Source organism: Plecotus auritus, assembly GCF_963455305.1.
Source record: "Plecotus auritus genome assembly, chromosome: 6".
Classification (NCBI taxonomy): Eukaryota; Metazoa; Chordata; class Mammalia; order Chiroptera; family Vespertilionidae; genus Plecotus; species Plecotus auritus.
In genome coordinates this window covers 171,389,807-171,410,974 of record NC_137773.1, presented here as the reverse complement: position 1 = coordinate 171,410,974, position 21,168 = coordinate 171,389,807, and positions in this window count along the sequence as shown.

Here is a 21,168-nt window from a genome sequence, read left to right as displayed (position 1 = left end):
TCATAATTCATATATACCTCGCCTCCTCAAATAATTCAATTTGTTTTCTATTGAGATGTAGTTTAATGTCACCAGAAGGCTAAGCAGTAAATAAATAGAGATTCATGAGCTATAAATTGTAAAACAGGCCTCATTATGTATTAAAATACATCGTAATATCTGTGGATCCTAGTTTGTTTATAAATTGAAGAAATTATTGTCATAATTATAGGATTACAGCAAAAGTGATCTTAAAACAATAAGTGAATATTGGTAGATAAATGTTTGTCACTAGCAGAAGGGAAGTGAACAATGTGAGCAGCAGTAAGTTTAATCCTTCTTTGTTAGTGCAGAAAGGGGCAAAATTCAGCATTGTTCATAAACTTTTACCTGTGCCTAGATTTTAAGCAAGTGGCATTAAAATATATATATATATTTATATTGATTTCAGAGAGGGAGAGATAGAAACATCAATGATGAGAGAGAATCATTGATTGGCTGCTTCCTGCATGCCCCACACGGGACTGACCCCACAACGGGGCATGTGCCCTGACCAGGAATTGAACCGTGACTTCCTGGTTCATAGGTCGACACTCAACCACTGAGCCACACCAGCCAAGCGAGAAAGTGGCATTTCTAAGAAAGAATGAAATTGTCGTCTCAGAGAGCACAGCAAGCATTAGCCATGGAAGCAAAGGGAAAGGAAAAAGATGGTTGGCGTTATTTCAGTTCTAGCTGGATGCATATATACCCCGCCTCCTCAAATAGTTCAATTTGTTTCTATTGAGATTGACTTGAGAGGTCTTCTGACCTTTCTGGGATGCTAGTAATCCAGAGAGGGGATTGAGCCCTGTTCAGGTCTCCACCCTCATTTTCATCCTATTTGACAAAAGATTCACACAGTCCCCAATTGTTAAGTTTCCACGTTTGGTCCTCCTCCTCCTCCGCCTCCTCTTCCTCCTCCTCCTCTACCCTATCTAGCTAGCTGTCTAGCTATCTCTAAATACTTCCATGGGTATATCCACGAACAAGAATCTTTTCTTAAGAAATGTAACTTTAATATAGTTATCAAATTCATGAAATTTAACACCGATTTACTACTATTTCCTACTTTATATTCAAATTTTGCCAACTATCCCATTAGTGTTGTTTACAGCTATTTGTATTTCTAATCCAGGGTCACAGATTACATTTAGTTCTCATGTCTTTCTAGGGCCCTTTGATTTAGAACACGTCCTCGGCTTGCCTTTGTCTTTCATGACTTCGACTTTACCTAATTTGGGTTTGTCTAATGTTTCCTCATTATTAGGTTCAGATTATGCATTTTGGTCACAATGTCCCAGAAGGGATAATGTGTCCTCCTCAGTACATCTTACCTGGAAGCATACCTTGTGGGTTGATTTCATTGTTGAAAATAAGGACATTGACCATTTGGTGAAGGTGGTGTTGATCAGATTTTCCACTGTCAAATTACTCTTTTTCCTTTTGTGGGAGGTATTTTGAGTTTATGTAAATATACTCCTTAGCAAACTCTCACCTAGTCTTGCCTGAGTCATACCCTAAATTTTAAATGGAGATGGTATGGATCCATCAGCAGCATCTGTGAAGCAGAAGACAGCACCTGGATCAAGTTTCATGATTCTATTAAATTATCTTTGGCAGGTGAAATGGCTGCAGAGTGCCAGCATGCTTCACACTCTTTATTCAGTAGACTGGCAGTCCAGCCAACCAGGTGAGAGCTGCCAGATATTTTTAAACAGAGCTATAAACAACACCAGGGGAAGACAGAATAAATTCAGGCTGAGCCTGGGGCCTCCGAGTCCTCAGGTGATGGTTCTCCTGTGACTCAGGGCCAGGTTGACCCTGTGGGTGATCCACCACTATTCTTAGGACTGGGAAGACCCTTCATCCCTCTGTTGAGTTCCTGAATATTTATTTTCAAATTCTACTTAGTTTCTAAAGCTGAAGTCGTTTCCTAGGGAGAAGCTTCACCTCTCCCCCACTCCCCCCCACCCTGCCTTCTTTTTTTTGGAAATATTTTATTTATTTCAGAGAGGAAGGGAGAGGGGGAGAGAGAGAGATTCATCAATGATGTGAGAGAATAATTGATCAGCTGCCTCCTGCATGCCCCACACTGGGGATCGAGCCCACAACCCGGGCATGTGCTCTGACCAGGAATCAAACCGTGACCTCCTGGTTTGCAGATTGTCGTTCAGCCACTGAGCCCCACCGGCTGGGCAAGATTCACCTCTTCATGAAGAATCCTTGGACGTATAAGGAACCCGTACTGGTCATATCCACCTGCCCCTCCAGCACCAGGCAGTGAAGGGCCGAGGGTCCCTGGCTTCACCAGCTCAGCGGGGCTTGGGCTTCCTCTGTCTCCCTGCATATGGTGCATTTATTCCTCTCAAAAGTGAACCTTTGCTTTATATTTGTTGGTCCTGTGCGGTATGGTTCCTCAACATACACAGCATAATGAAAAATGGTGCTTCCCGCAGAAGATCCCGAACGGGGTGATTTGTCAGTGACAAAGTCCTGCTGGGCTTTTCTAAGTAGTTGTGGCTGCGGATGGAGTTATTCTCACAGCTAAACAGCAGTGCAGTTATTCATTTAGTCACCAGCAGAGAGAATCAATGCCTGCGGGCTTGTACAAAGATTCAAGTTCAAGGAGAGTCTTCATTGCGTTAGCCGTCAAGAAAGCTGGTGGCCAGCAGACGTGTTCCTCAAGTTAAGAAAAGAACTGCTATGATGGTAAGAGGCCAAGCCTAGTTTTTACCGAAATAGAATTAATATCCAATGAGATGCACATATCTTGAGCATGTGATGAGTTTTGACCATTATATACACTGTGTACCATCACCAAAATAAGAGAGAGAACATTTCAAACATCCAGAGAGTTCCAGTCAACACCCAGCACCCAGAGGTGGGGACCGTTCTGGTTCCCATCGCCCTCTTTCCTTGCAATCTGGCCACTGTTCTAACTTGTAGCTCAAAAGATTGGTTGTGCCTGTTTTTGATCTTCATATAAGGGGAACCATGCAGTATATACTCTTTTTGGGGTCTAGTTTCTGGACTCAGTATTTTTGTGTGAGATTCATCCATGTAGTTGTCACGTTTTAGAAATTGCCATGTGATATTCCCCAATATTATCTTGAAGCAAATTGCAGACATCATATCACTCCATCCATAAATATTCAGTAGGCAACTCTAAAAGATAGGTAGTCTAAAAAGACCCTACAGCCCAGTCCGTGTGGCTCAGTGGTTGAGCATTGACCTATGACCCATGAGGTCACAGTTCGATTCCCAGTCAGGGCACATGCCCAGTGTGGGACGTGCAGAAGGCAGCCAATCAATGATATTCTCTCGTCATTGGTGTTTCTATTTCTCACTCTCCCTTCCTTTCTGAAGTCAATAGAAAATATTTTTTTTAAAAAAATAAAAAGACCCTACATTGTCACATTGAAAAGAAATCAGCACAAAGGCTCTGACGTATTTCTGGTCCTCTGTCTGGTGGCAATGTTGGGGGTTGTGGCCCAGGTTGGGACAGGAACATGAGGGCCTGAGGGCCTGACTATGGCAGAGGGTTGCAGAGGGGGAGGAAAGCATTTTGAAACACGCAGTGAGGTGCTGGGAGGTGGGGAGGCACGGTGAAGGAGGGACTGGGAGGAGGCTGTCATCCTGCGGTCCAGGTTGAGCCAGGAACACTGGGGCCTTGGGGCTTGCTAAATGTATATGGAATAAATGAGGGACCCTGGAGGGCATCAGGGACCATGGGTGGCAAATAACCATTTTCTATTCTTTCTGCTTTTTTTCTGGGATTCCCAGCCACTGAGCGTATACCTTAAGAAGCATTTATTCTGAGGTGTGTTTATTATGCTTAAAGATTCAACTAGCCTGCCTTAGGACACATATTATCTCTCAATCCCAAATACCTTTTCTTTTCTTTGTTTAAAATGGCTCTTTATTCACACACCCACCCCTTCTTTTCGTTGGAATTTAATTTTGACTAGAAGAGATTGGTCTCATTCCCAGGTTATTTGGAATCGGCCTGTATACTGTCTTCTCTTGTTCATTAAACATTTCTTTCCATTTCAGTTTTCTCTTTCAAAAATGCTGTGTATCGGCCAAGCCAACATGCAAATCCGGCGCAGCACGTTCCATGTCCTTGGGATGCTTCCCCACGCTGGCCCGCATTTCGCAGCCCTCCTGCTGTTCCCTGCCTGTGTGTCCTTTTAGTCCGTCGATAGCTTTCATTGTGATCTCCCCTTCGCATCTGGCCCTTCAGGCTGGGCTGTGGTTCTGCACTGTGGCTGGGCCGTTCAGGGACTGGACTCTTTTCAGCCCCCACCGAAGGCTGTCTTTCTGCAGCATGAAGATGAGCTTAGGACGTCTTTCTTATGGTTCCTTGAATGACATATTCTGCTTTGGGTGCCAAAGCCCATACCAACATGAAGTGCTATCTGTGTTCTGTATTGAATAATAATAATAATAATAGAAAAAGCACACACTTTTAGCACCACCTTTGAACATAGTCCTCTCCATTGGCAACATATTATCTTTCAACAATACTCAAAAAGGTCTATAGATTATATTGTGTTATATTCTAACATGTTTTTGTTCTAACATTTTTTAATTTGCTATTATATATTGTATCATTTCCCCTCTCAACAGAAAAGAGTATTTAAAAATTAGAATTGTTCTAGTTGATGGCCAGAATAAGTTTTCTTTTTTAAAATATATTTTTATTGATTTCAGAGAGGAAGGAAGAGAGAATCATCAATCTGCTGCCTCCTACACACCCCTTACTGAGGATCAAGCCTGCAACCCAGGCATGTGCCCCAACTGGGAATCGAACCATGACCTTCTGGTTCATAGGTCGACGCCCAACCATGGTTTTCTTCAAGCTAAAAATATAACTACTATGATAGCAAGAGACTAGACCTAGTTTTTATCCTACTATCTAATAAAAGAGTAATATGCAAATTGACCGTACATCTGCTACACTCACAAGCCACGCCCACCAGCCAATCAGGAAACGAGTATGCAAATTAACCCAACCAAGATGGCTGCGGGCACAGAGCGAGCAGGAGGCTTGGGTTTCCCTGCAATGGAGGAAGCCAAGCTTTCTGCACACCCTGGCAGACCCAGGCCTCCACTCAAGGCTACAAAGTTTCAATTATAGAAGATAAATAAATCCCTGATACCAGGGCCTCCGCTTGGGTCACCGGGGGGCATGGCCGGCCTGCAAACCACCACAGGACCCTCGCCAAAGCTGCCCCCCACCCCAAGGGAACCACCACCCTGATCCGGGACACCCTTCAGGGCAAACCAGCTGGCCCCCACCAATGCACCAGGCCTCTATCCTATCTAATAAAAGAGTAATATGCAGATTGACCATCACTCCAACACACAAGATGGCTGCCCCCATGTGGACACAAGATGGCCACCACAAGATGGCCAGCAGGGGAGGGACCAGGCCTGCAAGAGAGGGCAGTTGGGGGCGATCAAGCCTGCAGGGGAGGGCAGTTAAGGGTGACCAGGCCAGCAGAGGAGGGAAGTTGGGGGCGACCGGGCCTGCAGGGAAGGGCAGTTGGGGGGGACCAGGCCTGCAGGGGAGGGCAGTTAGGGGGGACCAGGCCTGCAGGGGAGGGCAGTTAGGGGTGACCAGGCCTGCAGAGGAGGGAAGTTGGGGGTGACCGGGCCTGCAGGGAAGGGCAGTTGGGGGGGACTGGGCCTGCAGGGGAGGGCAGTTAGGGGTGACCAGGCCTGCAGGGGAGGGCAGTTAGGGGTTACCAGGCCTGCAGGGGAGGGCAGTTAGGGGCAAACAGGCTGGCAGGGGAGCAGTTAGGCATCAATCAGGCTGTCAGGGGAATTGTTAGGGGGTGATCAGGCTGGCAGGCAGAAGCGGTGAGGGGCAATCAGGAAGGCAGGCAGGTGAGCAGTTGGGAGCCAGCAGTCCTGGATTGTGAGAGGGATGTCTGGCTGCCCGTTTAGGCCCGATCCTACCAGTGGACATCCCTCGAGGGGTCCCAGATTGAAGAGGGTGCAGGCTGGGCTGAGGGACACACACCCCCGTGCATGAATTTTGTGCACTGGGCCTCTAGTTGAAATATAATTAGCATACAGTGAAATGCACATAGCCCAGTCACTTGATGAGTTTTGACAATTATATATGCCCATCCCATGTACCATCATCAAAACAAGGTATAGAATATTTTTATCATGGTAGAATGTTCTTTCCTGTCCCCTTCAGTCAATACCCACCACCCAGAGCCAGCCACTATGCTGATTTCTATCACCATAACTTAGTTTTGCCTGTTTTTGAATATTGCATAAATCTTATCTAATAAAGAGGGAATATGCTAATTGACCCTCATGCTGTCGCAAAAGATGGCAGCGCCCACAGCCAATAAGGAGGGAATATGCTAATTGACTGCCACACCCTCAAAGATGGTGGCACCCACAGCCAATAAGGAGGGAATATGCAATTGACTGCCCCACCCTCAAAGATGGCGGTGCCCACAGCCACAAGATGGTGGCACCCAATCCCATCAGCCCCGCCAGGGTGACAGGTGCGTGGCAAGACTGGGCCTGCCCCCAGGTGGGCCCAGCCGCTTCGTGCGCCTGCCTCCAGAGTCCCCCAGTCTCCTCAGTCCCCAGCCGCCCAGGCCTGGCCCGAGGTGCAGGCAAGCCTCAGATGGCAGCTGCCCAGCTGCCCATGGCCACCCAAGGCTCAGGTAACCAGGGCCAGCCAAGGCTTGCGCTGCCGGCAGTGTCAGCAGCAGAGGTGTGGTGGGGGCGTCGCCTTCCCCTGATCGCCGGGTCGCCTCCTGCCCCTGAGGGCTCCCGGACTGTGAGAGGGGGCAGGCCAGGCTGAGGGACCCCCCTCCCCAGTGCATGAATTTTCATGCATGGGGCCTCTAGTACATTACGAATGCTTTTGTGTCTGGGTTTTTTTCTTAAATATATCTTTATTGATTTCAGAGAGGAATGGAGAGGGAGAGAGATAGAAACATCAATGATGAGAATCATTGATTGGCTGCCCCCTGCATGCCCCATACTGGGGATCAAGCCCACAACCAGGGCATGTGCCCTTGACTGGAATCGAACCTGGGACCCTTCAGTGTGCAGGCTGATGCTCTAGCCCAGCCTTGGGCAAACTACGGCCCGCGGGCCGGATCCGGCTGTTCTATCCGGTTCTCTTGCTCTCCCCTCCGCTCCTTTACTTTGAATTTATATTAGTTCACACAAACATTCCATCCATGCTTTTGTTCCGGCCCTCCGGTCCAGTTTAAGAACCCATTGTGGCCCTCAAGTCAAAAAGTTTGCCCACCCCTGCTCTAGCCACTGAGCCAGACCGGCTAGGGCTGTGTTTGTTTTTTTTTCACACTATCATGTTTGTAAGATCCACTCATGCTGTGTGTATCTCTAGTCCATTCCCTTTTATAGCTGAATGTTTTGTTGTATATCCACACAATTTGTTTACCCATTCATCTGTTGATGGGCACTGGGGTTATTTTTAGTTTTGGACTATTTTGAACAAAGTTGCTATGAACATTCGTGTACGAGCCTTTGCACGAGTGTGGCAGAAGACTGTAAGATGGGACCAGTGATCCCCGCTCCTGACGTTCATGCCATTGCATAACCTCTTTCCCTTGAGTGTGGGCAGGACCCATGACTTGTTTCTGACCCATGGATTACAGAGGTAATGGGATGTCGCTCCTGTCTTGCTAGCGCACTCTACTGACCTTCTTGCAGGCTATGATGAAACAAGCTGTCCACTGGATAGGCCCTCATGGCAAGGAACAGAGAGTAGCCTCTGTCCAATAGCCATCAAATAACTGATACCCTAGGTTGAGGGCCTTCAAGGAACCAAGTCCTGCCAACAACCATGTGACCTCAGAAGTGGTTCCTTCCCCAGTCAAGCCTCAGATGAGACCTCCACCCTCGCTGACACCTTGATGGCAGTCTTGTGTGAGATACTGAGGCAGGGGACCAGCTAAGCCATGCCCAGACTCTGGACTCACAGAAGCTGTGAGATAAGCAATACATGCATTGCCAGCTGCCAAGTCTGAGGTATGTTGCATAGCAACGGATAACAAATACAGTGGGCTGTGTTTTTATTTCTCTTGGATAACTATCTGTGAATGGAATGACTAGATGATAGTAGGTACACATTTAACTTTTGAAGAATCTGCGAAGCTATTTTTCAAGCCGTTGCATATTTTTACTTTCCCATGAGCCGTACGTGAGAGTTCGCTGGCTCCACATCCTCGACAATATTTTGTGTTGCCAGTCTTTTTGATTTTCCATTCTCATGGGCATGAAATGATATCTTACTGTGGTTTTTAATTTGCATTTGCTTGACTAATGAATGACTCGTTGATGTTTCTATCTCTCTCTCCCTCTCCATTCCTCTCTTAAATCAATAAAACAATATATATTTTTAAAAGAAAATGCACACTTGGGTGCTATACCCAACATGTGCCACTAGATGGAGCTCGGATGCAGGCATACAGGGCATTGAGGATTTTGCAGTGGCTGCACCTGCAAGGGTGAGTGAATGTGCTGGTGTCTCTAACAGAAACGATGATGGAGGCAGGGAGGATTGGACACCTTCAAGATGACAATCTCCACTTGGGGGGCTGCCAAGATCTGTCTCGGTCCATTCACAAGCCCAGGGCTGAATGTCCTTGGCCTCATAAGGACTGTAGGCCCTGACACTAGCAGGCAACCAGAAATAGGAGGGTGGGGTCCCATCCTTGCCCTAGCTGCATTTACCTACAGGGAGCCACAGGCAGCTGGATTTGAACACTGGACAGATCCCCTCCTCCACACATGTAAATACAACCCTGAACCTACAAGCCCCCAACATGCATGGTGCAAAATGGCAAGGAGTGTTTCTAGATTTTCTGAGGGGGAAATTCTGGATGGCCTCATCAGACGTAGTCTCCTTTCCTGATGTTCTGTCCATTGGGAAATCCTGTGGATGGCAAGCAAGTCTCTTGGCCCTTGGGGACCTCGGTTTTCTTCTCTGCGATGTGGGGATAATTACAGCTTGCGCCTCCTAGGGCCCCTGTGAGCATCAGGTGAAAGAACAGAAGAACCAAGGGAGCTTCGCCAACTCTAAAGTGCTCTCTATGCTCATGGTCTCTCTATGGTATTTGCTCCTCTTCCTACTCCTGGAGAGCATGCATCACAAGCCAGGCACAGCTGTCATAGCTTCATCACCCAGACCACCCCCCCCCCCCCCGTAAGGCGGTGCTTCTGTAACCCCAGCAGGCTAGTTAGTAGCAGAGGGCCACCTCAAACCCAGGCTGTGGCTTTAAAACGTACCACTCACCACTACTACCCCAGATGGCCTCTCCTGCTCCAAGTCAAGTTGCTGCGATGCCAAAGCCACGTGTCTTATTTCCCACATTTTCATTTACTTCCAGATGAAGGCTTAAGAGTCGCGTCCCCTGCGGTTCTCGCTTCTGTTTGTGCACACCTGCAGCCTCAAGGCCCTCCCTGGGCCCAGCCGTTCTTCACCCGCGAGATGGAGCAGGGGATAGGAGGAGGGTGGAGGGCAGAGCTGGAAAAGCAGGATGGGGGTGCCCTGCTCTCTGTATGTCCTGCTGTGGCGAGGCTCAAACAGGCGAGGGGGCCCCCCCAGCCCCAGGCGCCATTAAGCTTCTGTTAGGGACAAAAACACTTCCAGGGTATATTTGTCACTGACCTGTCCAGGCCGTTGACTGGAGTCACCCTGGGCCTGCAGACTCAGGAAATACAAGACATTTTCCCTCATGTGGGCAGCCTCTGCGCCACCTCAGAGCTGGTACCTCCCACCTGGGGCCAGTGAGGCGGCCTGTAATGGCCCCTCCCTCCCTCCCTCCCTGGGGTCTGAGAGCCCCCCAGGTCAAGGGCTTCTAGGAGAGGAGGCAGGGTCTGTGCCAGGTGGGCGTTGGACCTGGTACCTTTCCAGGTTTTGTTATTTCATGGAGGGATGCCTGTTTAACAAGGCTCCTGGGTAGCGTTTGACACTTAAATTCGTTAAGAAAGGAGGGTGTGCGCAGAGGAGCGTAGGAGATGTGTTTTGTAAAGGCTTCTGGCTCCATCGCCGACTGAAAGGGAGGAAGCCAGCTAGACAGAGAGGGCGCCGGCTGTGAAGGCCCCCTTTGTCCTCAGATTCTGGGATCAGTGACCCAGTGGTATTCATTTGTCTTCATTACAGTGGAAGTGGCTGATACAGTATGCAACCACCCTTCGATTTCTCACAGGAACTGTGAACGAGGCTGCTCTCGGCCACCTTCTCCGGACAGCAGTTCCGGGAGCACAGGGAGCTGGCCGGCCGCCGTGGCAGATTCTCTCCCCAGGCCCCAGCTGAAGGGTCCAGTGCCTTCGGCCACCTCTTCCCGGAGGAGCTGGCTCTAGCGGGTCAGACAGGCGGGGGTGGCCCTGGAACCGTGGCTCAGGGACCGCCCCCTGGGTGGCCGCTCCCCCTTGGGCCAGCTCCACTGAATGACCCAGTGGGCTCCTCTCCCTGCCGCCTGGGGCCCGCGGGGGGGCGCAGGGCCGGAAGGACACCTCTTCCCCCAGGACGATCCCAAAGGCAATGATTTCATCCCGCGGCCCGACCCCAAGTCCCAGTTTCCAACGCAGAGAGCGCGGTCCGCGAACACAGGCGCAGTCAGGTCCAGGTGCGGAGCGATCGGGGAATCCGCCCACAGTTGCTAAGTGTTTCCGGTCGGTCTCCACGCAGGAAGGTGAGCCCGAGGTCAAGGGCCTGCGTGATGACGTAGCCGTGGCGGACCGCGCAGGTGCGAGGTGTGGTGGCTCAGGGCGGGGCCGCAGCCTGTGCGGAAACGGGAGGAAATGGAAGAGCCATCTGTGCGGGCGTGACGCGATGGGGACAAGTCGGAGTCAGGCAAGTGATGGAGGGACAGACGGGCTCCCAGGAGAGGAGCGGCCTGTGCGAACGCCTGGAGGTGGGAGCCAGCGCGCATGCGCTGGGCTGGGCAGGCATCTTTGCCTGGGGGTTTGCGGTGGGGGTGGGGTTGGGGGTGGGGGTCGGGGGTCGGAGCCCTGTGGAAAGATGGGGTCGGAGAGGTGAGTGGGCCACTTCGGGAGGATTCAGAAAAGGAAGGAATAGTCTAGCCAGTTTGGCTCAGTGGGTAGAGCATCGGCCCGTGCACTGAAGGGTCCCGGGTTCGATTCCGGACAGAGGGCACTTACCTCCGTTGCAGGCTTGCTCCCGGCCCTGGTTGGGGCTTGTGCAGGAAGCAACCAATCAAGGTATCTCTCTCACATTGATGTTTCTCTCTCTGTCTCCCCACTCCCTTCCACTCTCTCTAAAAATCAGTGGAGCCCGGCCATCATGGCTCGGTGGTTGAGCATGGACCCTATGAACAAGGAGGTTACAGTTCAATTCCCGGTCAGGACACATGCCCGGGTTGCAGGGTCGATCCCCAGTAGGGGGCGTGCAGGAGGCAACCGATCCATCATTGATTCTCTCTCATCATTGATGTTCCTCTCTCTTTCCCTCTCCCTTCCTCTCTCTGAAATCAATAAAAACATAATTACAAAAATAAAATAAAAATCAATAGCAAAGTATCCTCTGGTGAGGATTAACAAAAAACAGAAAGAAAAGGAGGGAATACCCAAGGGTCCAGGACAGTCTTAAATCGCCAGCACAGGCCGAAAGCCACAGGCTCTGCGGGGCGTCTGGTCTTGTCCCCGCGCCGGTGGGGAGCAGGCAGGCCAGCCAGAGGCCGCAGAGCAGGCTGGGCTGCTGGAGCGGAGGGGCCAGAGGTCCTTTCACGCCAGATTAGACATGAATCACTCGGAGGGTCCTGCCACGCCCGGCGCATTCTAGAGGTCACAGATCCCCAGAGTCTGGCATTAGAATTTGTAGCTGCCGCTGGTCCAGTGGGAAGTCCCAGGGGGTCAGGGGTCATGTCAGCATCCTGTTTACAGTCGGCCCCGTGTGAGGGCAGCCGAGGCAGGGGAAGACATGCAGGGCTGTCAGGAGATCCCAGAGGCCAGAGGGTGGCCTGGATGCTCCTTGCTCTGCCGCAGCCCTGCTTGGTGTGTGGGAATCCAGGAGCCTGTCCCTCTGGCCTCACAGCAGGCGTAACATCCCCAATCCTGGGCCACCCCCAGTGTGAGAACACTGGGGTGTAGGCCCCCGCCTGGCCCTGTGGACCTCGAGGGCAGGGCAGCCTCCTCTGATCTGGTCCAGTTTGTGTGACGGAACTCACTTGATTTTCCCTAAGGAGGGAATCCCAGCACAGTTCATAGGGTCCTAGAAGAGGCATTGGTGTCAAATGCCAATGCCAAATAAACAGGCGCATCCCCTGGGCATCGCGCTCAACTTGTTGGGACCTGTGGTTTCTCATCTATAAAGAGGGTCAGCCTCCCCTTGCAGGGTTAAATATTGACTGAGACGAGGCCCAGTTCGGTTCTTCCAGCCACAGTCGGTCGGTCGGTGGGCACCATGCAGGGGACCACTCGCCTGCCTCTCTGGTTCAGCCCAGGGACCCCAGCCTGGGCTGGCTTTCCGGCCGCTCTGCAGCTTGTGGCCTGCAGGGGGCAGCAACGAGACGCTCGGCCCAGGCTGCCTGCCTGCCTGCCTTGCTCGCAGTCTGGGATAGAAAGTTCTCTGCGTCAGTGAATGCAGTTTGGGTGGATTTGTTTTCAAATGGGTGATGTTTGAGATTCCTTTCTGAAAGCCCTCCACATCTGGCATTCAAAGAAAACCACCCGTCTAGACGCTCAGGCCGATAGCAGCTTGTCTGAAATTCAGGCCCCTTTCCCTGCCTCCCTGCTCCCGCCGCCCTCCCTCCTTCTCTTCGTGTGACCTTTTATCTCAGCGGGAGCTCCGACTAGAAAGAGGATTCTGGAAATGTGGTGTGTTTCTCATTAAGTTTCTGCAGCATAGCAGTCACGTGACAAAGCCCCCCCTCCCACTTCTCCTTTCTTTATCGAGCGTATCTACAATAACTCCTGCTGCTGAGGTTTTATTTCATCTGAGATGATTGGAGACTGAAGTCTTGTTGATAGGGAGATTTTAAAAAATCTGTTTCTAGCGTGCTGGTGGTATGTTTGGTTCCTTTTTCCTTGACATTGAAGTGGTCAAACAGAATTCCGAATGGAAGCAATCCTGGGGGGGGGGGGGGGCGCACAATGTCCCCTTGCTCTTCTCTTTCCAAACCTGAAAATTTCCTTCTCTCAAACTTGAGGCTGTGCCCTGGGAGATTTTAAGGATGGAGGCTGCTGAGTGGGCCCTCAGGCAGCCCTGGCGGCTGCAGGGAGCCTGGTGGCCCGAGGAGGGTCATTGCTGTGAGCCAGCTGCTCCCTTCCCTGCAGGTGTGAGAGGCTGTCGTCAGGGCCCAGGGGTCCATGGCAACGGAGGAGAAAGCGAGGAGGGTCCTGACAGCTGCCTCTCCGCCTTTGCCTTCTCCCCAGGCCCTCCTGCCTCTGTGAAATGTAAAGCCGCAGGTCCAAGTCTGTTCAGCTGGTGTCTCAAAACAGGCCCACAGCTTCCAGCCTAAAGCAAAGAGCACGAATCAGGTCACACCTGTGCGGGTGAGCACTGCAGGCGAGGAGTCTCTCCCTAGCCATTGCTCGGCCACCGGCCATCTCTTCATCTCTTCCCTCAGCCTCACCTTGGCCTTGGTGGTGGGAGTGGCCGGCCTTTCATTTTCCTCTGAGCAGTAGGGGGCTGGATCTCTCAGGGCAGCATCGTAGGGCCGTTGTGGGGCCCTGCCCCGTGCCGCACGGCTCAGAGGTGACCCACAGGCAGGCATGCTGATGGCTGTCTCCATGCCTGGGTGTCTGCGAACGTTTGCCCCTCCCTTCTCCCCCTGACGCATCATGTCACCCTCTATTGCCAGCATTCTAGAAGCCTTTAGGATTCAGCCCCACCCACTGAACAACAGAATGCAAACAAGGAGTGGGTGTCCGTTTCCAGTCCTATTGCCACTAACTCCTATGGGACCTGGGCGAGTCTGCTCCGCGTCCCCCCCCCCTCCCCCACCGTGCTTGTCCTCATCTTTAGAATCCAGCTTGGATCTGAGGTTCACTCAACTCTCAGCTCAAACTGCCTGTAGCAGGGGCCAGCAAGCTATTGTCCACAGCGGCCTGTTTGTCTACATCAAGTTTTATTGGCACACAGCCCCGCCATCGCGGACACACTGCCTGTGGCTGCCTGTGGCTGCCTCTGTCCGCACCTGCAACAGCAGAATTGAGTGGTTGTGACAGGGACCGACTGCACGGCCCACGGAGCCCCAGGTTTTACCACCTGGTTCTCCACAGAGTTTGCCGACCTCTGCTCCGTGGCTCAGTCTCATTTATTTTCCCTGGACTGAGGCGGAGTTGCTCCCAGAGCCCCTGTAATTTTACTCTGCGGTGACGGGACACTTGGATGAGGCCGAGGAGGCTTTCCAGGATCCCAGCCAGAGAGCCGGTGAAGGACTCTGTGTTAGTCCGCTCGGCCACCATAGCAAATATCACAGACGGCGTGGTTTAAACAATAGACACTTACTTTCTCCCAGTTCTGGAGGCTGGAAGTCCATGGTCATGCTAGCGAATTCTGTCTCTCTCTGGGTCCATAGGCAGCTGCCATTTCACTGTGGCCTGACATGGCCTCTTCTTGGTGTGTGTGTGTGTGTGTGTGTGTGTGTGTGTGTGTGTGTGTGTGGAGAGCGAGAGTGAGAGCGAGAGCGAGAGCGAGAGCGAGAGCGAGAGAGAGAGAGAGAGAGAGAGAGAGAGATATACCGAGTTGATGGTGTGCTGGCTCTCTGGTGCTCTTTTTACAAGGACACTAATTCTGCTAATTCTGTTGGATTAGGGCCTCACCCTTATAACCTTGTTTAACCTTAATTATTTCCTTATAGGTCCCATCTCCAAATACAGTCACATTGGAGTTGGGATTTCACCATATGAATTTGTGGGGAGGCAGGGGTAGAAACACAATTCAGTCCATAACAGAACCTTACTCCTTTTCTCGGGAGACTTTCTCATTATGCCAACAGGACAGATGGGGAAACTAAGGCAGTGTGTGTGTGTGTGTGTGTGTGTGTGTGTGTGTGTTTGTGTGTGTGGTCAGATGCTTGCCCTGAGCCTTAGGACTGTTTCCCCAGAAGCAAACCCTGAGATGAGGACTTACGTGCAAGTGATGCATGGAAGATGTGCTTCGTGGGGAACTGGTCCGGGAGTCAGGCAGAGGCAAGGTGAGAGCTCCGGTGAGTCCTCGCAGGTCAGTCACTGGCTAAGGGCTGCCCTGGGGGGACATTAAGTCCCAGGCATTTCCATCTCTGCAGGTGTGGGCAAAGCAGCTCTAGTGGCCTGAGCGCAGTCCCTCACCGGGAGCCGCAAGATCACACAGGAGCCAGCATGGGGTGGGCCACACAGCAACTGTAAAAGGGACAGGGGGGCATCTGGGCAGGGCACTGGCTGCGGGACTACATCCCGCAAAGGAAAGCCCGAGTCAAAATGCACACAAAGCGTGCCCAGGACCAATCTGGCAGAATGGAATTGGGCACTTCTGCAGGAATGTACCAAGTCCTCTGAGGAAGGGACTAAACCTTTTGCATTCGTGCATTCCCAGACCTGGCACATAGTAGGTGCTCAGTTAGGCTGGAGGGCTGCTTGGAGAGTGGATGAGTGATGCTAGGGGAGGGGTTGGTGTGATGGGCGACAGACTGGGATCAGACGCAGAGGGCCAGCCCACCCCAGGCCTCTCCTCACAGCTGGGACACCTGCACACACCTGACCTCCAGGAAGGTTTAGAGTTTGAGCGTTTGCCCCCAAAAAGGACTGTTCTGAGTCTGGGTTTCAAAGACTTTCTTTGCCACACAGAGCGATGGCCTTTGCTCTGGGGTGGGGTGAAGGAGGGGGGCACTGAAGTGTTGGGGGTGGGGTGGTGGGAGCAGAGGACTCGAATCTGGCCAGAGTGGGATTTTGTTTCTAATTCATTGTTTTCACACGTCTCAGAACAAATAGAACGGTGGCTGATTTCACCCGCTCTTTGTCATATCGCCCGGACCGTTTTTTTTTCCTTTGGGAGAATTGAACTGAAAAACTATTAGAAATAATGAGAGTTCAGTAAGGCAGCCCGTCATGAAACAAATGTACAAAAATCAATAGCTTTCCTATTTCCAACAGTAACCACTGAGAGGAAAAAAAAATAATGGAAAAGAAAGATCTCGTTCACAATAGAAACAAAAGATATTTATCACCTCCAAGCCACGTTCTGGGAGAAGACACACAGGCGACACCCTCCTCCCTCTGTCCCAGGCATCCCTCTGTGATGGAATAGAGAGCTGTTGTGACTATGGTTGGAGGCTTGGTCCCCACCCGCAGACCTCTGCCGCAGGGCAGGACGGTTGGGAACCAGCACTCCCCCACCTGGGCTCTGGGCTCTCTCGGTGGGAGTTCTTTTTTGCCTCCTCCGGGGCATGTTGAAGATACAAGCTCATGACAGCTGCTCTGGGACGCGGCCAAGGGGCTGCTGGGCCTGCGGGTTGCCCGTTGTGGTTGCTGTGGGTGGTCACCCGCGCCCGGACAGGGCTGGGCTGCAGGCCTTCGGCTGGAGCAGGGAGCCAGAGGATGTGGCTGTCTCCTGGAGCCCGGCTGGCTCTAGAGGGCTCAGGGTTGACCACTCTGGGGTGTCCCGATGGACAAGCTGGCTGCCAGTGTGAGTGCTGGGCACAGAAGATACCATCAGCAGGCGTTTCTCCGGTAACCCGGATGCTTCCATGTCTAGGATGGGATTAAGTCAAGGAAGAAATCCAGGGCTTTTATTTTTTTAAACAGATGGGTGACGAGAGAGACTCATTGATCAGCTGCCTCCTGCACTCCCTCTACTGGGCATCAAGCCAGAAAACTGGGCATGTGCCCTGACCAGGAATTGAACCACGACCTCCTGGTTCATAGGTCGACACTCAACCACTGAGCCACACCGGCTGGGCCCAGGGCTTTCTTTTAAATCTCAGGGATATTCTAGGATCACCTCTAATTTGGGTGGAAGTATCACATACATTAGGCAGGTCAGGATGTCTTTTCTTTGCCGATGGTAGAAAGCCTAGTACCCCTCACAAAATGAAATAAAAATACAGAACAAAACGGCAGTATCCCAGCCATTTCTCTCTGCACAGGGCACACCAGCTTGTCTGCCCACTGCCAGCCCCCATGGTTGCCTAAGGAGCTTGCTTTGCCTATTCTCATGGCAGTCGAGGAATGAAGGGGTACCCATTGCCCCCCAGGCCCAGCAGACAGTGACAGGCAGGAGAAGTGGGTCAGTGCCCCAGCTTCCTTGCCCCTCAGGCAGGTTGGCTCTGACATGTGTGCCCCAAACAGTCTCCTGGAGTTCCTAGCGGGACTGAGCCCAAGTTGGCCTTTAGCCGTTACCTGCTCAGGAATGCACCTTGTCTTCCTGGTCTCACCCCTTCTCCTACTGGATTTCCTGGCATCACGTCTCAAATAAACTCTTTGCAAATGAGTGTTTTAGGGCCGTGGTCAGCAAACCGCGGCTCACGAGCCACATGCGGCTCTTTGGCCCCTTGAGTGTGGCTCTTCCACAAAATAGTACGGCCTGGGCGAGTCTATTTTGAAGAAGTGGCGTTAGAAGAAGTTTTAAGTTTAAAAAATTTGTCTCTCAAATTTCAATCATTGTACTGTTGATATTTGGCTCTGTTGACTAATGAGTTTGCTGACCACTGTTTTAGGGGAAACCTCTGCAGAGAGAGAGAGAGAGAGATTTAGCCCCATATAACTGGAGTCCAGGCATAGATTTGGCTTCAGGTAGGGTTGGACCCAGAGACTCAAATAATATTAGGACTTCATTTCTCTCTTCACATCACTTGGTTCTGCTTTCTTTTGAGTCAGAAATTCTCAGTGCAGTGGCTTCCAGCAGTTCCGGGCTGCTAACTCTCCCAACTAAAGCACCGTGGCAGAATAAAAGAACTTTTTGCCAGTAGTTCCATGAAAATCGTAGAGTTGCAAATCACCGTCCCGGCTTGCACGCCTCCGCGCCATCCCCGAGGCCAGGTGGATGGAATGGTCTGATTGGCCAGTCCCAAGCCTTGGGCCTGTGGTTCTCTTTCAGGTCCTCTTCTGCACACTCCCATTCGGCGTCCCCACCCACTCCATTGCACACCCTGCAGGGGCCGGAAGCAGGGATGGGGACTTGTGTTCTGGAGGTAGACGAGGGCAGGTGCTTGCCCGTGTGCACATGCTGGTGTCTAGTTGTAGAAGGGAGGGGCCTTGAACTCACCTGAACCTCTAGAATCGGATCCCTTGCTGACCTTCAGGTGACATTGGTGAACATTTTCAGTGTCTGTGGGTAAGCCAGACCACTCTTTCCCCCCACGTTATGAGGTACAAGGAAAAGGTACATCCCAGCTGAAGTATCGCATCCCTTTGCTTTTCAGACTAGTGATTTCGGTAGAAGACAGCAATCTTTGAGGAGAAAATCAAAGGTGGGGAGGGAACTAATACCTGGAGCGTGGCCACTGTGAGCCAGACATCATCTTCACGCCGTAGGCTGTGATCCATTTAACATCAACCGGGCGCTGCTCCCCTTAACCTGGGAGATGTTACCCCAGGTGCCGAAAAAGGCAAGACAGGGGCTTGGCGCCTGGGCTGTTGGACCCTCGGCTACTGTGTTCCCACTCTCCTAGATGCTCACCCTTGGAGAGGGGTGTTGGGAGAGGGAAGTCTGATCTGTGGGTTCTGTGGCTAAGAGAAACTCTCTTGCCCCTGGTCTGAGTCCTGTGATATTGGAAAGGAACAACTTTAAGCAAGTGGGGCATCATCGTACGTGGTGTTAAGAATTAGAAGCAACCCATCGATGCTTATGAAACCACAGAAAGCTTAATAGCCGAGAGGAAGCAGATTGCTCAGATCCAGGCCTGAGGAACTTGTCATCTATGTCATCCACCGTGCAGGCAGGAGGGACAGAGGACGGCGTGGCCCCCGAGAGCAAGGACTCTGCCTGCACCGTGATGAATTTGTCCCCGGAGCCCAGCACAGTGCCTGACACACAGTGGTGCCCAGCATGTACGTGGTGAGTGAATGAACAAGTGGACACACGTTGGTGGCTTTTTAAAAACAACAATACTGTTTTCCAAATGTCTTCCCAGGACAACAAACACATTATTTCTGATGGTTGCATAACAGTTCCTCATAGTTCAATTTATTTAACTCTTTATTAACAGCTCAAAATTGTTTTGATATATATAACTCCTTAATGCCCTATTTTTGAACAGTTGGGTAGTTTACATTTTAAGGGGGTATTTTTGTGGATTATTGTTTAAGATAAGTGAGCCACCGGATAAGAGTTGAACATCGTTGCTTGATGTTTACTTCCGCCCTCCTGTTCGGTGCATCTTTGGTGACTCTCTGGAGAGGACCAGCATTTTATCTCTGGGCCTGTGGCGCCGCGTCTCAGTTTCTCTCCTGCTCTGCTTTCTCCCACCCCCGCAACCTCCTTAGTGCCTCACGCAGGATCTGGATTCCAAAAATACTTGTGGAATTAGTGTTGGCAAGCGTGTGGGAGACCCAGACCGCGCAGACCGTTGGTGGGAGTGTTAATTGGTGCAGCCGCTGGGAAGGCAGTTTGGCAGCATCTGTGAAAGTGTAGCATGTGCAGACCCTGTGACTCAGCCGTCACACCGCTCCGTGTCTCCGCGGGAGGAACTTGTGCATGTGCAGACGGTCACTGCAGCACGGATCAGAGCAGTGAGACTGGAAACCACGCAAGTGTCTATCGATGTGGGGGACGCTGGAGACTCCGGAGGAATTCTATGCTGTGCGAAGGTCAAGGAGAATGAACTAGACCAGGGGCTAAACATCGGGTCCTGTGGCTCAAATCCAGGCCAGCAGACGTCTTTTATTAACATTGCACAGTGTTTTTGCCACATATAATCTGCAACTATTTGAGTACAGTTGATTCTTTTTCTCTTGTTAATCTTCACCTGAGGGTATTTTTTTCCATTGACTTTTAGAGAGAGTAGAGGGGGGGAGGGAAGGAGAGAGAGAGAGAGAGAGAAACATCGATGTGAAGGAAGAAGACATATCGATTGGTTGTCTCCCGCATGTGCCTCAACTGGGCCAATGGAACCCGCAACCCCATGTACATGCCCTTGACTGGGAATCGAACCCAAGACCCTTTGGAGGGTAAACCGATGCTCTATCCACTGGCCACACAGACCAGTACCGAGTACAGTTGATTCTGCCTAAGGTAGTTCTGTTCGGTCAAGTCACTTCAAACACTGAATCAGCAAATACTGAGCCATTGCTCCCTGGGTGAGGATCCTGCAAGGCTCCAGCCCCAGTGCCATCAGCCAGTAAACACATGACTTGGTTTCATGTGTTTTTGTTTAAAGACACCTTATCTAATACACGTTACTGATTCATTAACGTTGAACTCACGCCCCAAGGGCATATGGGAAAGGCCTCAGGCCAGGAGAGCAAGTGAGAGGGGCGACAGCCTGCCCGCGTGCCAGGCGCTGCCGTTTGCACAGCAGCTGAGGTCGGGGCGCTCTCCTCCCCATCATATTATTTTGCAATGTCTGCCGATTGGGCAGAGGCACCGTTGAGTCCCGGGGAACCGGCAGCTGGGAGAAGGACTGAGGGCGCTGTGCAGGGGGGCCCATTTCTTCCGTGCTCATGAAGTCTGCCCACTGTGGAAAGAGCGGCAGCCAACGGGCTCCGAAAACCCTGTTAGGAATCCCCTTCAGTGTGCGCCCCTGCAGGGGAACAGGGGCGTCTTCCGAAAAATAATTTAAAAAATGGTCTCCCAAGCCCACAATGGAAGGAGGAGGCACTGATGGGCTTGACGCCCCACGTTTGGGTCTTACCCCCTCCCCCCTCCCCCCATCCAACATCAAAACGCACTAGAGGGGGTAGTGTGGTGAATGGAGGAAGGAGAGGGAAGGAAGGAGAAAGTGGCTGTGCCCACCTCCCAGAGGGGCCACTGCCCTTCTCAGGGGAAAGAAACTGATGTGAAGAAGGCAAGAGCAACAGTTTGGCACCAGGACAGAGGTTTGAGGGCCTGGGTTCAAATCCAGGTCCTACTGCTTACCAGCCATGCGAACGGAGGCCAGTCCTCTGGCCTGGAGCCTTGGCTTCCTCACGTGGGCAATGAGAAGAAGAACGACCTCATAGAGCCGTTGGCAGGTTAAGACCTGTATGTGAAGGATCTGC